This window comes from Lacerta agilis, chromosome 13 (genome assembly GCF_009819535.1).
Source record: "Lacerta agilis isolate rLacAgi1 chromosome 13, rLacAgi1.pri, whole genome shotgun sequence".
NCBI classification, from domain to species: Eukaryota; Metazoa; Chordata; class Lepidosauria; order Squamata; family Lacertidae; genus Lacerta; species Lacerta agilis.
The window spans coordinates 11180436-11188435 of record NC_046324.1 but is presented as its reverse complement, the minus strand read 5'-3'; positions in this window follow the sequence as shown (position 1 = coordinate 11188435).

The following is an 8000-nucleotide window of genomic DNA, read 5'->3' as shown; positions in this document are numbered from 1 at the left end:
CATACATACATACATACATACATACATACATACCCTGCCCTTCCCGGTTTAAAAACTGGGCTCAGGGCAGCTAACAGCAAATATAAAACATTGATTAAAACGCGACTTAAAAACAGCATAAAATACATCACAAATGCAGCATCAATGTCAATAAAATTCAAAAATTCAGGGGTCATTTGGGGGGAGGGGAACCCAGTCAGTAAACATCAAATGATCACCAGGGCTAACTGGTGCACTTGTGGAACCTTGTTGTGCAAAGGAAAACGCAACAACTGTGCAACTGATTGCACAAAAAGGATAAGACACAACTAGTGTTGCCATTGCTGCGCAACCTTTCAGCTCTGCTCAGAGAATGCACAGATTCAGCCCTATACTATTGAGAAGCTGTATGAACATAAATAAACACACCGTTCTTTGTCTAGCAGGGGTGTCATGGCTGCTATGAATGTCATTGGTTTACCTGTCTTATGTCAAAGAGGAGCTGGAAAGGAAAGGGTTGGTAATTCAACGCTAAGGAGGACTCTGGAAACTATAAAACAAGCAACAATAGAAGTTGCATGCATTGGCCCCACGTGGAAGGGCTGGTTCATGTACCGCAGCGGTGGAAAACATTCAAACATTCAAAAAAGATAAAATCAGCATTAAACTAAAAAACAGATTCAAATACCAACATTCTACAGTCATACCTTGGATCCCCAGAATACCGCAAACCTTGAAGTGAGTGTTCCAGTTTGCAAACATTCTTTGGAACCCGAACGTCCGACAGGGCTTCTGCGACTTCCGAATGGCTGCAGGAGCTGCAGGAGCCACATCGGACGTTCGGCTTCCAAAAAATGTTCACAGACCAGAACACTCATTTCCGGGTTTGCAATGTTCGGGAGCCGATTTGTTCGACAACTAAGGCATTTGACTACTAAGGTACCACTGTACCTAAAACAATGGAATAGCAGCCGCAACAAGCTTGAATTTTTAGCTAATAAAACATCTGAAGCAATGACCCAACGTTAGAAAAACAAGGGTGGCTGCAATATTTAAAAGCTGGATTTGAAGGTCATTTCTTGAAATGAGCATTTGGCAATCAAATGATTCTTCAATATACTTTGTTAAGAGTTACGATCTATAACTCCAGCCCTCTTTCTGATGCATTGCTTGGAGGCAATGCACACCAGTGTGTGATCGTCGCACCCTGCTCAGGCTACAGAGCTCTAATTTCCTGAAAGAAACCCAAATCTCAGCGAAGAACCAACAATCGAAGCAATTTTAAAATGGCCACTGGCCAGATTTCAATTATTACAATACATCACTTTTGAAAAGGTCCAGACCATCCTCAGTTTTTGATGGAAAGGTCACGTTGAAGACTCACTAAACAAACCGGCAGGCTGCCAACAACTCTCAAAGTGAGATGCAGGGCTTCATAGGGAGACCCATATAGTAGGTACTACGTGGCACAGGGAGGTACAGGGAGCATCTCAATTAAGAGAGGAAGCAAAATTCCAGCGCTGCTGCCAGCTGCACTGTTGAACTGCTCAGGTTGTAGCCAAACAGGTGAGCCCAGAACACAGCATCAAGAGTGGTAAAACTGGGCCCTGTGTGTGGCCTCAGGGGGACAGAAACTCAACTGACTCAACTGATGAAGATGATGATGATGATGATGATGCAAATGTCAGAAACCATCTTGTTGTGGTCCTTCAAGACCTGCTCCTGGCTTTTTCTAGCCTCTTCCCACCTGGCAGCTGTTCAGGTTGCCCAGAATCACCAGGATGGGGCTTTGTTTCCAAGTGTGGGGAATCTTTGGCCCTCCAGATGTTGCTGAATTACAACACCCAGCATCGCTGGCTGGGGCTGGGAGGAGCTGTAGATCAGCAACAAACATCTGGAGGGCTAAAGGTTCCACACAGACCTGGCTTAGAGGTTGTTGCTGGGTGGCAAGGGGCCAAAATTCAGTTTGGGGGGTACATTATTTTTGCTTTTTTCTGGATGGTATATTTCTTTTCTTTCTCTTTTTCTTTTGGTTAGACCTTACTAGCAGTGGTCAGTGCATTGTTTAATTTCATCAGACATTTATTACCAGGAGATGTTTCCATTAGCCTGTTATTTATGACTGTTTAAAATCTGTGGTGTCTTCTTAGTGAATTGCAAACACCTGTGTCCAACTTGGCAGGATTCTCATCTGGGGTTGCCAAGTCTCTGGCTTTGGACCACACACATTGGTTTTAGATCCATTCCCAGGGTTCCAAGTATAAATCTCAGGGCCATCAGTGAACATCAGATTTCTACTTAATTTTACGAAATGGTAACTTGCATCCTAAATAGAAAATATTGCACAAGAGAGCTCCACCCCCCCCCCACACACACACACAATATTTCCTAACATTTCCATTTCCCCTACCTGGAAATATTGGGGAAAACCCTCCCCAACCGGTTTTCCCCCTCTGAATCTACCAATTTTCTTAAGCTTTCACATTTCTATTTGTATTGCAGGAGTGGGCTCCCCATGGCACTGCAGTTGTTGTTAAACTACAACTCTCATCATCCCTGCCATGCTGACTGGGGCTGATGGGATTTGGAGTCCAACAACATCTGGAGGGCCATAGGTTATCCACCCTTACTTTCTATCATCTTGCTACTGAGTCACATCTGTAGTTGCTGCCTAGGTGTCAGAGTCCTGTCTTTCAAGAGCTGGCAAGCCTATGACATCATAAGGCACTCTCCCTATGACATCACTACGCTCCACCCCATAAGTCTCAAGTTTGGGATACTGGAACTACATACGTAAACACAACCCGGATGTTGCTGCACAATTGATGGATATCTTACTACGTTCTCTATGCAGCTGTTTCAGAGTAGTTAGAATGGGTAGACCAATCATTTGATGATCAGTGATTTTAATTGCACACGTCGTTATATAACTCTTATGAATATTTAGCACAAGTGGAAACCTTAATCCGCATTTTAGAGCCTTCCAAGATCTCATTTTCTAAGCCTTCCACAGTTGTTGTTTTTTTAAACTGGCCACACGTTAAGTTGGCAGGCACAATATGCTAACAAATTTCTTCAGTACCACTTTAGACGTTCCCAAAAATTCAAAGGAAATTGCTAAATCATAACCAGTCATGCTATTTTTGACAACCTTAGGAGCAACTCGGTTCTGTTGCTGCCCTGTGGGGGGGGGGGGAATTAATTGCAACATCAAAAACAAAGCAATCCTGATTCTCTCTCCCCATTCCCCTTAAAAAAAAAAATCGCCATCATCTTTGCAATATTTAAAGCATTTACAGAGTAGTCACACTCTTCTACATCTATACACAGTGGTCAGCAATTTGCTTTGATGGACTTTCAAAAGGTTGGCTTAGAAACAGCTGCTACAATTTTTCCCCTTTCAAAATGTATTTACATGTGTTATCATAAGCTTTCGAGTATGTTGCTTTTTGAAACACCACACTGCCCACAAAGTTCATGCAATTCCCTTACTCTGCCAGGGAGTGTTTCATGCGGCAAATTTTCTTAAATGAGGTCATTAATGGGCATTTTTTTGCGAGTGGCGTTCAAGAAGGCATATTAGTACGGAGCTACATATCTGAGCTGTACAAGAGAGCCAGTGTGCTGAGGGTGTCAGACTGGGACCTGGGAGACCAGGGTTCAAATCCCCACTCGGCCATGAAGCTCAAGGGGTGGCCTTGGGCCAATCACTGCCTCTCAGCCTAACCTACCGTATTTTCCGGCGTATAAGACGACTGGGCGTATAAGACGACCCCCAACTTTTCCAGTTAAAATATAGAGTTTGAGATATATTTGACCGCAGATTCTCTACCTGGCGTATAAGACGACCCCCGACTTTTGAGGAGATTTTCCTGGATTAAAAAGTAGTCTTATACGCCAGAATATACAGTAGCTCACAGGGTTGTTGTGGGGGTTAAATGGAGAACCATGTACACCCTGCTTGAGCTCCTTGGAGGAAAAAGGAGGGGTATAAATGCAATTTTAAGCCACTACTTTGTACTTAGCCTAGATTCTAGTTTTGCCCTCACCATCCTCCCTTCTGAGTTCTACAAGGGCAATGATGAGACTAAGACACATACACACACCATCCATTTAAAGCACGTCGTTCCCCCCAGAAAATTCTGGGAACTGTAGTTTGCTAAGAGTGCTGGGAATTGTAACTCAGTGAGGGGCAAACTGCAGCCCCCAGGGTTCTTCAGGGCAAGTCATGTGTTTTAAATGCACAGTGTGTATGCAAACAACTGTTATAAGAAAAACTGCTCCTTTTCCCTTATGGGGTATCCAAGAGCCTGTACAGAATCCTTAAGTGGGTTCCCTGTCGGTAGGAGAAAGTAACAGAGGCCAACCAGAGTATATTGAGAAGCAAAGCAGCTAGTAAGCCTGATCTTTCTTCAAGGAACTGTTGCAACAGGGAACCCACTCACCACACACAGGAGGGAGGAGAACCCTGAACAAGGGTGTGCAAGACCTTATACTGTATAGACATTTGAAATTGCCCACCCTGTAGCCTAGACCACCCCCAAAAACATCATACATACATCACAGAAGGAAGCAGTTTACAGCAAAAATCCTGCCTGCCAGGATACCTGATAATGGTCACTGATTGCATTACCTGGGCAGCCTGGCCATTCTTTTGTGATGGATAATACTTTAGTTCCTGAATCCAGGTCACAGGCTCACCCTGTTCATACACAAATACAGGTACACTCTTGACACAGGATTTGCAAGCAAACAGACAGTGGGAAAGCTTTCCCCTTACTCCAGAGGAATATTTGAGGTCATTGGGGGAGTCAAAATGGCTTCAGGATTGCTCTCCCATACTATTTCAGAAACATGGTTCATATATTCAAATATGTGTGCATTTATGAATATTTATTCTATATTTGAGACCTTAAAATTCTTATAACACTACAAAGGAAGACGTGGCCACCCTCTGGGCTGGATCGGAGAATGACGGCAGGCAGGTGAAGGGAGTGCTATAGCCAGTGGGGCAGTGCCCCATTCATTTTGATGGCACTTGAGTCCAGAGTCTAAAACGGCCCCAATGCACCCCTGCTTCCGGGACACAAAAGCGGGAACTCTGGAGCTGAAGCATCTTTTTTCCCAGGGGGATGATTCATATGAGCAGTGTCTCCTCTCTCTCTGTCTCCAGAAACTTCAGAGCCTTCAGGAAATTATCTTTTCAGCCTTGTCCTTCAAAGCCTCCCCATGCTTTGTTCTTTGGCACACAGTGCTGAGCTTTTTCATTTCCTTATCGGGGCATCCTTCGATTAACTCGTTTGATTGATTTTCCTCCCAGCCCCCTTCTCGGATTGAAGAGATCATCATCTCCACCAGAATTTTCAGCGCTGATTGTTAATTACACTCATGGCCTGTTTACTTGCTGGGCATCTGGCATTTCGCCTCTAATCAAGACTGAAGGTGACACTGACATGCCCGAAAAAATTTCAGCCTGGAGAATCGAGAGGCCTCGCTCTCCAGTCTGCTTAATTTACCATTTCCAGCACCAGGCGATTCTATTATTCATCATATGGAATGTATTTCCCTTCTTCCCTTATGCTTTTTTTTTTTTTTTAAGTTGAAAGTCGTTTTGCTGCCTTAACTTCATTCCCTCTGCCTCTCTGCTCCTTTTTTTAAAGAGACTAGTTAGCTCAGATCGCTTTGCTAAACCTGAACTGCTTCTCTGTTTTGGCTTTCTTTAAGCATAGAAGAAGAGGAACTCTAGATGTGCTCTGTGTTGGAAATTTTAGTTCAGATCACTTTGCAAAACCTGAGCTCCCGATCTGTTTTTGCTTCTTGAGTCCGAGCGTACCAGAAGAGGGATTTTTGTTCCAGAGGTTCTTTGTGTTTGCTGGTTAGTTCCCAGATGGTCAGACTTTATTCAGTAATGCATTACAGGACAGAGTCCACTAGGACACACATTATACAGGCAAATATATGTAATCTTAGCTGTTTATCCTCTGCCACCACCTGCCACCTCAGCAGCTCACCATCTCTCACCCAGCCACACTCCATGAAATACAACTTACTGAATCCATTTCTACTATACATGTAAGAACCCTCCTTGTTCTTTATAAGGAGCTGTTCTTCATTTTAACAATTAACCATTAGTTTCCCCTTTAACTGGTTCATGCATACATAACATGGGCCTCACTCATAATGGGCCTAACAGTAATTCCTCCTCATCTCACCCTTCCTGTTGAGACTAGCCATTTGCCTCCTGAAGCTGAGTGAGAAGGATCATGCCAGCATTAGGTGCCCTTTCCTGCTGAGAACATAAGGAGAGCCGGCTATCCTAGTCTTGTAATAGTAAAAGAATAGTACAAGAATAGGATATTCAGAAGCATTTCTGCCTCCAACTGTGGAGGTAGAGAATAGGCATCATGCCTAATAGCCAATGATAGTCCTCTCCTCCATTCTTCAACATCAACTTTGTTGGATGGTCATGTTGTTCGGATGCCTGATTACCGTCTTCCAAAGCAACTACTCTATTCTGAACTTAAAAATGGAAAGTGTGATGCTGGTGGCCAACAAAAGAAGTTTAAAGACTCTCTCAAGGCAAATCTTTAAAAAAATGTAGTATAAACACCAACAACTGGGAAACACTGGCCTGCGAGCGCTCCAATTGGAGAACAGCCTTTACCAAAGGTGTCATGGGCTTTGAAGACACACGAACTCAGGACGAAAAGGAGAAACGTGCTAAGAGGAAGTCATGTTTGGCAAACCCTCACCACGAGGGAGGTAATAGTACCACTATATTCTGCTCTGGTCAGACCTCACCTGGAATACTGTGTCCAGTTCTGGGCACCACAGTTCAAGAAGGATACTGAAAAGCTGGAACGTGTCCAGAGCCGTCTCAAGGGGATCTGCCGCCCTGGCGCGGCTATCCCTCCGGCGCCCCCGCCATGCCGCCTCTCCGCCGCCTCCCTCCCACGCTTGCCGCCCCTTGGGAGGGGGGTGGGCGAGCGGGGGATGAGGGGCGTGGCGCTGGAGCGGCGCGGGGCTCTGCGCGCCCTTCCAGCGCTTCCGGGATGGGAGGCGAGGGCGGCCGGCTCGCGCTCCCGCGCGCAGCCGGACGGCGCGGCGCGGCTGGGCAGCTCGCGCTGCATCGGGCGGGCGGCCGGCTGCGCGCGGGGCGCGAGCTGGCCGGCTGCGCGCGGGGCGCGAGGCTGCGCGCGGGGCGCGAGCTGGCCGGCTGCGCCGCGCCATCTGGCTGCGCGCGGGGGCGCGAGCCGGCTGCCCTCGCCTCCCGTCCCGGAAGCGCTGGAAGGGCGCGCAGAGCTCCTGTGCTCTCCTGGGCAGCCAGAGGGCGTGGTGTGGCCGGCCAGCTCCCTTGCCGGGAGGCAGAGGGCGCTGCCGGCAGGCGCTGCCAGCGGGGCTGGAGGACGGAGGCGCCCTCCAGGCCATTGCGCCCTGGCGCGCCGCGCCACCAGCCCCAATGGATGAGACGGCTCTGAACGTGTCCAGAACAGGGCAACCAAAATGGTCAAAGGCCTGGAAACAATGCCTTATGAGGAACAGCTTAGGGAGCTGGGTATGTTTAGCCTGGAGAAGAGAAGGTTAAGGGGTGATATGATAGCCGTGTTCAAATATATAAAAGGATGTCATATAGAGGAGGGTGAAAGGTTGTTTTCTGCTGCTCCAGAGAAGCGGACACGGGGCAATGGATTCAAACTACAAGAAAGAAGATTCCACCTAAACATTAGGAAGAACTTCCTGACAGTGAGAGCTGTTCGGCAGTGGAATTTGCTACCAAGGAGTGTGGTGGAGTCTCCTTCTTTGGAGGCCTTTAAGCAGAGGCTTGACGGCCATCTGTCAGGAATGCTTTGATGGTGTTTCCTGCTTGGCAGGGGGGTTGGACTGGATGGCCCTTGTGGTCTCTTCCAGCTCTATGATTCTATGATCAATTCTTGCCTGGAAACCCATGTTCCCACTGTGGAAGGACATGTGGATCCAGAATTGGCCTCCACAGTCACTTACAGATTCTTTGTTAAAACAGA